The sequence below is a fragment of the Jatropha curcas genome, chromosome 2 (genome assembly GCF_041381405.1).
Source record: "Jatropha curcas cultivar XTBG-Jc1 chromosome 2, XTBG_Jcur_1.0, whole genome shotgun sequence".
NCBI lineage: Eukaryota > Viridiplantae > Streptophyta > Magnoliopsida > Malpighiales > Euphorbiaceae > Jatropha > Jatropha curcas.
Genome location: NC_143152.1, coordinates 5024643 through 5038221, shown reverse-complemented (window position 1 = coordinate 5038221; position 13579 = coordinate 5024643).

Below are 13579 nucleotides of genomic sequence, written 5' to 3'. Positions count from 1 at the left end.
ACAGGAGAAACGTTTCATAACACGGTCTCTTTTCTGGCCCGTCCAAACTGAGTTTAATGGGCTTGGCTCGGACCCAATTTTACTTTTGAACCCATTTGGGCCTTCCACAAGTAAAGTTGCATTGGTTTCGCATAATAAGCTCATGACAGTAGCTTTTTTTTTCTTTAAGTGACATTATGAGTAGAGCTCTTCAATGTTCCATAAATAAGTAAATTTCCAATTTCCAGGGATGAGCAAAATCACTGACTGAACCGAATCGATACTGTTCAGTTGGTTTGTTCACAAAAAAATCAATTTTTTTGGGTGAATTCGATTTAAATCGAAGTTTCTTTGGATCAATTTTATAAAGATTAAACGATTATGTTTAAAATCGAATTGCCCAATTAAAAACTGCAAAAACCATTAAAACAAACTGATTTGATTCAGTCTAATTTGGTTCTAATAACAATTTCAGTTTAGTTTAATTTTGCTTCTAAAAGTAGGATTGATTTTATAAATTCGATTCCCGTAAAGTACATTTTACTGGGAGAGCAAAAAGCTTTTATGTTCTACAGCTCGAGGGGATCAAATCTTCTGACTATACTAAAAAAAAATTATTTCTTTGCCATTTAAAGCAATGTTAGTTTTGATTACTAGAATTCTTTTTAGCATAAGAGAAATATATGGTTTTGAATGGTAATATTAAGAACAATGAGGTTAAAGAACAAATCAAATTAAAGACATAAAAATCAACAAGTGATTGAATCAGCAGAATTAAATTATATTTTTCGACAAATTTTATCTATAAATTCAGAGTTTTAAACTTAAACTGCCTTGATTTGAATATAAAATCATATATGGGAACAGAGAAGAAAAAAAATTTAAAGAGACAAAAGTTAGTGTATTCGAAAGTTTTCAATATATTCTTGGCCTTGTGTCAAAGAACTTACTGATCGGTTTCTTTCAATCATTTCTTCAAAGATTAGGTTAAACTATATATGTGTGTGTATTGTGCTATTAATGGGTTAGAGATCAGATTCAAAGGTGTAAAAAGAAATAATCATTTTTTAAGCACGAGAGACATGTGCCTAAGTGGGCATCTATATCCATATATAACTTTCACAAAAGTAGCATCTCTTTGTTTCCAACTAAAATTTTCTACAAAAAAATCTTACGTAGATCGAGTATACGACTCTATTTATGAACCAAACCAACGAGATTAAAAATTCTTTAAAAAGTATTCTGATTTTATCATTTTTTTTTTCAAGTGTATAATCAGAAATACCTTCATTTCAATAAAAATTTTTAATTTCATTAATTTTGTTTAGAAGTGAGGTCATGATTCCAATCTAAGTAAGGTTTTTTCAATTTTCTAATAATATGAAATTTTTGTACCAACCAAACGTTGAAATCTTACTTCACCAAATATCATACAAAAGCAAATTATTGCAAATACCTAGACTAAATAATTTTAAAGAAATCATTTCGAACTTTGAGAATCAAAATAAAAAAAATTTTTTTTATTCATTTGGAGGTCTAACGGTCTAAAAACTCTTTTAATCGAAATGACCTCCTCACACTAATAAAAAGACCAACCAGACCATACTTGGTTGATACCAAACAAAGAAATTGTTACAGTTAATTGAGCTAATTTCCTGACTATATCAGATAATATACTAGGCTGTGAGGAGATACTACTCCACTCAATTTCTTCAATATCACACAAGATTACTTATTGATTACAAAGTAAATTCAACTTTTCAAGAGAAATGTTATGACGTTATGTAATTAAAACATTCTTTTAGACACCTTTTTATATATATATTTATATTAATTTAGTCTAATTAAGGAAAAAAAATTGTATTAAGGATATTTTTTTTAAGGAAATTGGTAAATGAATCAAATAAAGTAAGAATGTTTTAAAAAATAGTAAATCGAGTAAAGTTCACAAAAGCCATCATCATTTTCAGCTTTAGTTATTATTCTTACTAGCATTGGTCATGGTTGGATTTGAAGATTTATCTAAATTGAACTTAAATACCGGTTTAAATCTTTTACAAACCGAACAACCATAGAAAATATTCAAACCAGTTAAATATATGGATGTGGTTCTAATTCAATTTGGATAATATGGGTCGATTTTGACATGTATATTTTATAAACATATTTTATAGATATGAAAAAAGAAAATTAATTTGCACCTTTTTCATTTTTTGTCTCTGCAATAAAATTAAAGATACACTTATTTAATTTTTCAATCTTAAATTAATTTTTACATTTAATTCTTCGTTAAGTCAGCAATTTGTTCATCTAGAATTAAAATATTGATACTGCTAGCTATATTTTTCTACATTTATTGCTAAAAGAATTATGGAAAACTATGGCTTAATTCATGTATAATTTATACATAAATTGTATTAATATATTTTTTCATAAACATCTTTCAACATTTGGCCTTTCCATGAAATAATTATATATCTAAATAATATGAAATTATAGTTTCATTGCCACCCAATATGATCTAGATAATGCAAAGAAAATTTTCATTTAAAATTTTCATTGGCACCCAATAATTTTCATTTAAAATTATATTGAGAATTCGAAATGCAAGATGAATTATTAATTGTTTGTGGTTAGAAACTCTTCAAATTTAGGTAAGTTTCTTTTATTTAGAAACTTTACATTTTTGAGTTTGGGTAAATTTATTTTATCAATGGAAACTGATATCTATTAAAATTTTTTAAATTTTTATGCATGCATCAAATATAGTTGTAAGTTTCCAAAAGGAAAAAGTTCAGGATAATATTGAGAAAATTTCTTTTGTCATCCTATGTAGAAAAACAAGATCAATTTTTTTCTCGGAAGATTAATCTTTCCTAGTAAAATCATCATCACCAAATAGTTTCAATTTTCTATATTTGTATTTCTTGTTCTTGTGGAAATATCATGATGCACTCAAGCAATATCTTTTTTGTTAGTGAATTGGCAAGTTTCCTCTATATATATATATATATATTGGAAAATTTAAATCTTGATTTGTGACGTATATTCGACCAATGGAGCCTGATAGTATTATATGTTTTTTCATTAATGTTTTTGACACATAATGGTGAGAATTCATATGTGTACGTCATATACAATAAGTTTTTAGAAAAACAATCTAAATATAAAAAATCTTCCCCTTTTTCTCTAGCAATGTAACCCTAATTTTTAGCCAGCTCCTACATTTCACTCTTAATTCTATTTTTTTGTTTGCTTTTAATCAACTCATATATGTTTTTTTCATAATAATTTTTTTTTTCTTTATCTCCGTATTTGGAGCCTTTTTTTGGTCTCTTCTTTTCGAGAGTTTGCTATCAAATAAAAGTATGGTATTTAATTTTATTTGGCCGAAGAATTTTAGATATTTATTTGTGCATGTAGATGTTCGATCAATGAAGTTTGATAGTGCAATCTATTCCTCTGTTAATGCTAGTGAGCATAGAGGCAACAACTTATATATGTGCATCATATACAACAGGTTCTTAAAAAAATAATCCAGGTACAAAAATCCAAAAGAAGTTATTTTATAATCCAATCAATTAAATGATCAGTTACTAATATAAAGATTTTTTTATCAAAATAATTTTCAAGTGGAAAGATCTAATATCATCTCTTTCATTTTAATATTTATTATTCAAAAGAGTATAAACAATTGTTTTGATTTATTAAAAGACCTGTCTCATCTACACGAGCATTTGTAATACTTGATAAATTATTACTATTAATGAATTAAGTTTCTTAATATACATACATAACATGCATGTTCTTAGGGTCAATGATCTAGTAAATCATTCATCAAGTCAATTATGTTGTACATCAATCCTATAACCACTGGATACATCAACACTTCAATTTTGTCCTCATCAATTTTCTGCTATCTCCACTATATAATATATGTGTATATATACAAATCAAAATTTTTTGACAATAGCCCGAATCGAAATTAAAATTGGCATTTGAACTGAATCAAATCAAATCAGTTCGATTAGGTTTAATTGGATTTTTTTGTCATGGCAATTCGATTTTAAACCCAACCAGTTCTACGAAATCGATTCAAACCAAACAACAAGTTTGGTTCAAATCGAATAAATCAACAAATGGAATCTCCTTTGAATAACTGACCGAATCGAATTGATTTAATTTTCAGTTCAATATCAGTGATTTTGTACGCCCCTAATTATATATGTGAGTGCAAGTTCAATGTGCTATTAACAGTTGATTTAGGCTTAAGGGTAAACCATTATTTAGTCTTTATATTTATATGAAATTTATAAATTAAAATTTCTGTTTTAAAAAATCAATCAAATAGTCTCTTTATTTTGTTTTCGTTTTCAACTAAATAATCATTATAGTAAGATTCTATTGATTTTTTATTAGTCAGGTAAAAAAATTAAATAAAATATTTTTTGTTTCAATCTTGTCCTTGATTAAAAAACCAAATTTTTATTAAATATTTGTTAAGATAGTTTGTTATTTTATTTTTGATTTAAGGTTGGTGATATTTATGATAAAAGAAAAAAAAAAAAGGGGTTTCAGTTGGTGGTGGTACATACGTAAAGAAAATTAGAAGTGTTGATAAGAGTCAAATTGATCTTTACTTGTTTAGGCTGCATTTGTTTTACGGAAAATAACTTATTTTTAAATATTAGAAAAATATTTTCCAACAAAACATATTATTTTCTAATATTTGGTTTTTAAATGCTTAAAAAAATAGTTTCTAACATTTACGACAATATTGAAAAAAAAAATTCACCATATAAATAATACATCCATATTATATTTCATATAAAACTATAAAATGTTCACAATCATAATAAAAAAAAAAAATTTCCAATACATCATTATAAATATAAGCATAATGAAACCTTTGCATCCTCAAATCTGAATAGGTTGGATTTTTTACATAGAGACAAGAGATCTTGCTATTGGTAAAAACGATTTTAACATGTTGAATTTCTTGTTCTCTTTGATTCATGTCAGTTTCTGCTATATAAAGAGGAACAAAAATTGCTTTGCTGGTTTAATTGCAGAAAAAAGGAGTCGAGGCTAATGAAACGTTCTTGGCTTGGATCTAGTCTTGGAAATGTATTTCAGTTTTGATTTCAAATTTGTTCGGCAAAATTAGCTGTATTTCAGTAGGTGTTATTTGTTTTGGTAGCTGTTTCAGTAGTATTTAGCTGTTAGCTATTTGATAATTTTTCATATAACGCTAAAAGTTAAAGATAGCTAAAGGTCAGATGTATTAATTTTATATAAAACGATATCTCAATCTCTAAAAGCTAGTTCAAACGCTATGTTATCGAACATTGCAAAGAATAATATTTAACGTTTTGACAAATTAAAATGCTAAAAACTACTTAAAAAACTATTGCTCAACACATCTTTCGTTTGAATGTCTTACTTTTCCTACCTAAGAAACGTTAATGAAAACTATTGTATTTGTTTTGTTACCAGGCTTTTTTCGCTTGACATTTTTAGGCTAGGTTTGGATATATACAAAGTACTGTTGATCCGGATTTAACATTTTCATTTGGGTTTAGATATATATGGAGGTCCACTATTTGAGTTTAGATACTTAAAAATGTTAAGTTTTTCTTTTATTTAGTGTTATACTAACAAAATTAGTTAATTTGCTGATAAAAAAAAAATAAATATAAGCATAATAATTGCCAAATGTTAAAAAATTGAAAAAAAAAAGGAAGAGAAAAAGAAAAGACTTACATGTTTTTTTTTTTTTTTTTTTTTTTTTTTTTTTTATAGTAAAGGAGATCATAATATTATAATAAATCATGAGCAATAAGATCTTCAATACATTGGGGAGTCTTGTCCCATGAATGGAAACAAGGATGTAAACATGCCACATGAGCAAGAGCATGTGCAGGCTTGTTGACTTGTCTCCTAGCCCAAATCAATTCACAAGATGGATTTTGAGAAAGCAATTATTTAATCTCTTCTAACACTGGTGCCCAATCTAAATAAGGTTCAAAACCAGCAGTGACAGCTTGAAATAGTCGCAAGCAATCTGTTTCCAGTAGAACCCTACCAAATGATCTTGCGAGCAACCAAGACAATACTTCCCTCTCAGACCAATGGCCTCTGCGATGTGTGGTTTTAGCACCCCGGCAAAATGACATGTGCAAGCTACCAAAAACTGCCCAGCTTCACTCCGAACAAGGCCAGCATATGATGATCGACCCTCAGTCATATGGACAGTTGCATCAAAGTTGCACTTTACAGTTCCAGTCGGAGGGGGAACCCATGTGAGAACTGAAGCCGACGGAGAAGAGGAAGTGCTTCGACTAATCTGCGCATTCTTCCATTCTCTAAGAAAGCTAGTGGCTGCCATGACAATGTTGTACGGATCAACATCAGTTTGCTGCCAAACCCGACGGTTTCTAGCAAACCAGATAAAGTAGCACAACAAACCAAATAACAAGCAGTGCTCATCACTGCGCCGATCAATAAATCCCAACAATAGATCACTAAACCCAATGGCAGATCCATCCAATGGAATCCGTGCTAGAGTCCAACACAGTCGAGCTTTCTCACAAAAGAATAGCATGTGCATTATTGTCTCTGTTTCACCGCAAAATGGGCAATGGTCATCCTCCGTGATTCGCTTGCCAAAAAGTATAAATTTTGTTGGCAAAATATTACGACATGCCCTCCATAACCAGTGCTTAACCTTCGGTGGGCCTACTAATTGCCATAATTTAGCCCAAACTAGCGAAGTTATGTTTCCTTCAGGCGCCACAAAATGAGGCAAGACAAGTTTGTATCCTGATTTAATAAGGTACTACCTGAACTAGAGAAGTTCCATATTAGTTTATCTGCCTAGGTAGCTCGAGTAAAAGGGATGGATAGGACCTATGATACCTCCTCTGAACTGAACAGTTCAGCTATGAAATCCACATTCCAACCGTTAAGCAACCTGAGGTCTCGGACTGACGTATTCTCAAAACCAGGAACAACAAGGCTATGCGGATAAAAATCATTATCGTTTGGTAGCCACGGCTCATGCTAGATATTGACATTTGAACTGTTACCAATTCTCCACCTATACCCTCTTCTTAGAAATGACTTAGCCGAGACCATGCTCCTCCATATAAGGCTGGGATTATGCCCTAAGGGCGCATCCAATACATTCCCCCTGGGAAAATATTTTGCTCTGAGAACTGAACATAGAAGAGTATTTGGCTCGGTGACAAGTCGCCAAATCTGTATACCAACTAGGGCAATATTAAAAGAGTATATGTGTCTGAAGCCAAGGCCTCCCATAGCCTTTTCAACACACATGCGATCCTAACATAGCCAAGGAATTCCTTTACCATTCAAGCCCTGTGTACCCCACCAAAAGGAGTTCATAATTCTTTGCAATTCTTCACATGAGGAGGAAGGAAGAAGGAAAGTACTCATGCAGTAGGATGGAATCGCTTGAGCTACTGTTTTAATCATTACTTCCTTTCCCGCCCTGGAAAGAAGTCTGTGAGTCCATCGAAAAATGGCCTTTCTCAGTCTATCACGAAGAAAAGAAAAGACTGCCTTCTTGTTACGTCCTACTAAGGAAGGTAGTCCTAGATATCTGCCATGGTTTAAAGGTTGAGAGACCTGCAAGATGTTGATAATCTGCTCTTTAACCAAGACATCCACATTAGAGCTGAAAAAAAACCCCTGATTTCTGCAAATTCACACCATGTCCTGATGCTGCTTCATACTGTCTTAAGATATTTGCAACCGCTGTAGCTTCGTCTGCCTTAGCTTTAAAGAAAAAAAGACTATCATCAGCAAATAAGAGGTGAGACAGCCTTGGAGCAGCTCTACAAATTCGACCCCCATGAATTGACCCCACAGCCTCTGCATGCGTAAATAAAGCTGAAAGTCCCTCAGAGCACAGAAGAAACAAGTACGGAGATAGAGGGTAGCCTTGTCTCAACCCACGAGATGGAATAATAGGACCAACAGTTTGACCATTAATAAGCACATGGTACCTGATCGACGTAACACACATCAAAATCAGTTGAATAAACTCGGCACAGAAACCAAGTCTTATCATTATAACTTCTAGATAAGACCAGTCAACACGATCATAAGCCTTATTGATATCAATCTTTAAGGCCACTGTCTGTTCTTGACTCCTCTCTCGACTTTTCATAGAATGTATTGTTTCAAAAGCAAGAATTACATTGTCTGTAATTAGCCTCCTAGGAACAAAAGCTGACTGAGATGGGGAGATAATTTTTTCTAAGACATGCTTCAGCCGATTAGCTAAGACCTTTGCCACAATCTTATACAAGACATTACATAAAGAAATTGGCCGCAGATCTTTCACAAACTCAGGATTATCAAGTTTTGGGATTAGGACAATGTTAGTCTCATTCAACAATTCAGGAAAAGAGCCATTCGCAGTCCACTGTTTACAGCTGGTAATAACATCTGAACCAACGACTGACCAAAATTTTTGAAATAAGCATGGGTTAAACCCGTTAGGGCCAGGACTTTTATCCGGGTGCATTTGAAAGGCCGCCATACGAAACTCCTCATCAAGAAAAGGGGCCACAAGGCTATCATTATTAGACTCAGAGACTCGAGAATTGACATGTGCAAGAACAGAACTAAACTGAGCAGGAGTGGCTGTAAATAGATCAATGAAATAGTCTAAGAACACATTATGCATATCCCTCGGATCTTCCTTCCAAACACCATTCGAATCACGGATACCTGTGATGAAATTTAATTTTTAACGTGAAGAAGCTGAGTGAAAATACCTGGTATATTTGTCTCCATGAGCAAGCCAGAATATTTTTTATCTCTGTTTCCAATACTGCTCTTCTTTAAGAAGCAAATCACCGAGTTGCTTTTGGACTAGTAAGTACTCCTCTGAACTATCACTGCTCTGGTGGGCTCGAAGACCATTCAGCCGGGTCTTAAACAATTTAATGTCTTTAAGGAACTGGTTACGTATATCACGTCCCCAAATCCCCAACCCATCTCTGCATGTTTGTTAACCCACGAGCACGAGACAAGGGTTGAAACTTGAAAATGCAACGATGAGGCCAGTGTTTGTAACGCGGTGGGCACAAAACCAAGTCAAACAACACCAACAAATGGATTTATTGGAAAATGTTTTTCCATAAAATAAAAAAAAAAAAAAAAAAAAAGGAGGAAGAAAGTTGAAATTCACAAAATTTAGGAAAACAAGTTTCCTCTTTCTCTAATGGAAAACGTTCAATAATTTATTTTCCCCTAATCAATAAATTATTTTATGTTGATTTATTTTTATTGTGTATCAAACAAGAAATTATGGAAGATATTTTTCTATAACTTATCTTTTAAAAATAAATGGAGCCTTTATCGTCATTAAACAGAAAAATTAATAAGAAATTAACTATCTAATTGATTTTTAAAATAAAAAATTTTAATTTATGAATTGTATTAAACTATATAATAATCGTCTTGTATTTAAATATTTATACTCGTACAACCAAAGATATAGATTTAGCCATTAGAATATACTTTTAATCTAGCAGTCTTTCTCATCGTGAGAGGTTGCTCTGTTTCTCCCATTCTTTTAGTTTTTATTTTTTTAGCCGTTACTATCCATCGTCTTTGGTCCGCAGTAATTCCTTTTTGTTCCTTTTCATTATTTTTCTTTAGTTTCATTTTCAATAATTTACAGATTTCTTATCTATTGAAATAAATCTTGAATTTTGCTTGGCCTCAAGCAACAAAACTAAAAATTAAGAAAGCTAGCTTAATATATAGTAGGGAATAATTATTCACAATTTCAATAAGTATCAAAAGTCATTAACATGAGAATGAATCATGTGTTTCCTATGCTAATTATATTCTAGTAAAAATTCAATTTTCAATAAAATACATTCCTTAATTTAAACATAAGTTAACAAGATTTTTAACACTAACAATTATTCAACTTATGATATGAATTTTCACAAAAATCATTTAACCTTTAAATAAGAGGTTTAAATATAAGTTCAACATTCCCATAGGCAAAATTAGTCATCCATTCTCCACAATTGAAATGCATATAATTTAAAAGATCAAAAGGTTTTTATTTAGGTTGTAATGAGGTTTTAGGGATATAATCTTAGCTAAGTAAAGAAAACGATAACATGGTACATAAAAGTACAAAGAATGCTTAATATCAGGATTTTCATTTATATTAAAAATAAATTTTTATTTGTAAAGGGAGATTAACTTGAAGTCTCTTACTAGCTCAAAATTAGAGATATTTTCAGCGATGTCTCTTCATAGCATTTTTGATAATTTCTTCCTTGCTAAAGTTCCCCAAACTTGAATTTTTGATTAATTGCTTCTTTTATAGGTTTTTTTTTTTTTTTTTTTTTTTTTTTTTTTTTTTTTTTCCTTTCTTCATTTGCTAGTATTAATGAAATTTTCTCCCTTTGTTGCTATGTTTTAATAAAAATCAAATCCTTCAATTTACACATTATTGTACTTAGGGTAGAAAATTAAGTTGGTTTATGGGTTAGGTTTAATAAAGGTGAACAATAACTTTTGGATATAGGCTTCAAATTGATTGCAAGGGTCATACTTTAACTTAGGTGGTCTAGGCTAAATATGAAGTTTTAACAAAGAATGCCTAAATCATCTCTTTATAAATATAAACATAAAAAAATTTGTCTTGAAAAAAATTCTAATTTGTTCTAGGGGTGCCAATGTTAAATAAATTTTGATTAAAACACATCTATATATCATAAAATTCACAAAAAAATTAGTGTTTATAATCTTAAAAACAAATAGTTAAATCAAAGAATTATGTTAAGTCAAAAATTAAAATTTAAGCTGAAAAAATAATTAGCTTCGAAGAACAATTAATTTAATCAAAGGTTAATGAATTATGATAAATTTTAAACTTGCTCACAGTTATTCCAACCATATTAAACTAATGAAATAAACAAACAAAATAATAAAAAAATTAAAATTTTAACTAAAATTTTTCTTTTCCCAACTTAATCTAACTAATGAAATAAACAAACAAAATAATAAAAAAAATTAAAATTTTAACTAAAATTTTTCTTTCCCCAACTTAATCTAGCACATTGTCCCCAATGTGTGCAAAAATAAGATCACAACATTGTCCCCAATGTGTGCAAAAATAAGATCACTTTCCCAAACTTATCATATATTATCAAAACAAGATGTAAAAATAAAATAGAGTTGAAAACACCTTATCACCATTGTATTGAAAAATATAATAAAATTCAAGAAAGCGAAACGCACTAGATCAAAATGCTAAATTCTGAAAGTGAAAAAGAACTAAAGTAATATATATATATATAAAATAAAAATAAAAATAAAAATTAATAATTAAAAGCAAATAAATAAAAAAATGAAAGTACGTCAAAATAAAAGAGAAGAAAAAAAATTTGAAATAAAAATAATAAAAAAATGGAAAAAAAATAATCAAAAGCAAATAATTAAAAAAAAAAAAAGTGGACGTAAGTGAAAAAAAAAGAAAAGAAAGTAAAAGCAGGTAGGTAAAAGCAGGTAGAGTAGGACAAAAAAGAAAGAAAGAAAGAAAAAATAGGTAGAAAAAAAATAATGAAAAATAATCATAAAATAAAATAAAATAAAATAGAAAACAAAACAAAACACTTGCACGTGGTCAAAGGAAAAAGTAATGAGTAAAAGTAAAATAAACAAAATTGAAAAGATCATAAACAAATTAATAAAGCAAAAGGACAAAAACAATGAAAGACAATAAAACTTAGCCTGTGTTCACTTTGTCCTTGATAAGCGCGAGAGTCTATGCAGGTCTCCAAGTTGATTGTCACGAACAAGAGGACTTCTCGGTGAAAAATTCATTCTCAAGTGGCACGATCGTGCCATAAAACACGTCCACACCGTGTAAGCTACTGATTTGCATAAATTTTATATACCAATTGACACGCCCGTGCTCTTTGACATATTCAGCCCGTGCTACTTCCTGGTTTGTACAGGCGCGCCATTTAATACACTAAGCCATGCAACTTTTATTCTAGACCATTTCACCTGCAAAATTAGCTTAATTGGAGAATTTAAAAAAAAAATTCAATGACAGAAAACATCATTTTTTTTATTAAAACCTATGAATTAATTTTTTTAAAAAAATTGAAATAACAAACTAAAAAGAGAGAAAAAAAAATATTATGGGTTGCCTCCCATTAGCGTTTTGTTTACAGTCTTTTAAACTCGACTTTTGAGAAGTTCATCAAATAACGGTTTTCTCATAGTATGTATCATGTAATATCACACATGGGTCTTGGTTGAAAACGCCGTCAAGTTTGGCTAGTTTGATAAAATTTATGCTCGTCTTATCAACAACATCTAGCTTTGAATGATAAACTTGGGGAAAAACCTGCATTAGATCATAGAGAACACAATTTATTAAAGATGGTATCATTGGAAAGAAATGATCTTCCGGTGGTGTATATATAAAGACCATTGATGAGCTCAAATCAATAGTCTCAATTATTTCTTCATCCACCAATATTGCTTTCTGCTTGCTTTCATTTGAACTCTTATCCAATGTCCCTTCCAGTTGTACCTCACATTTTTCATGGTCATTAATAATCATATCTGGAAACAAGAAATTGAGATTTAATCCGTCTTCAAAGGAGTTGAATTTTTCACATGTAGGATCTACTTCTTCTAAATCTGCAATTTCCCGTGAAGTTTCCTCAGAATTGCACTCTTCATCTCTATATCCATTAATTGCCATGATTATCAATGCTGTTGCTTGTACCTCCAAATTCTTTATTGCCGTTTGTTGGATCTTAAAACTCTTACGAGTTTCATTCATAAATTACATATGAGATTTAGTAAGGGCAGCAATCAAATCCTCTGAATTCTTTTGCTTCTCTTCTTCATACTCAAAATTTGGAGGGTATTGGTGATTCCAACCCTGCAGTGAAGGATCCCAATGACAACGGTAGTCAAAATCTGTCATATCATTTAATATGTAAAGTACATCTTTATAGCTACTTTCCAGAAGGTGAATATTGGTTGTTGAAAATCCATTATCTACCCAACTTCTTGTTTCTTCATCTAGTCCACAGTAGAATATGTAAGTGATATATTTATTAGCAAAATTATGATCAGGAAATCTCTCCAACAATTCATTAAATCTTGCCCAAGTGGCATAAAATGGCTCCAAGTGTTGTTGATTAAAATTTGCAACTATTTGTTGATAGTACATCTCAAATACTTTGCAAGAAAATGATGAAAAAGAAAATCAACAAAAACAAAGAAAAAAAATACAAAAAATATAAACAAATATTTCGATTAACAAAAAAAAAGTGTAAATTAATAATAGGATAATTTGCATTGATATTGGTAATGCCAATCCCCGGCAACGGCGCCAAAAACTTGACAGTGCTTTCGCAAGTATACGAAATCGCCACAAGTAATATATGATAAGTAGAGTATCGTTCCCACGAGAATTGTATACTGTGTACCAAAATTATGTTATCGTATTATTATTTAAACAATAAATGAGAGAATAGATTCAAGAATATAAATTCAATAAGTAAAATAAGCA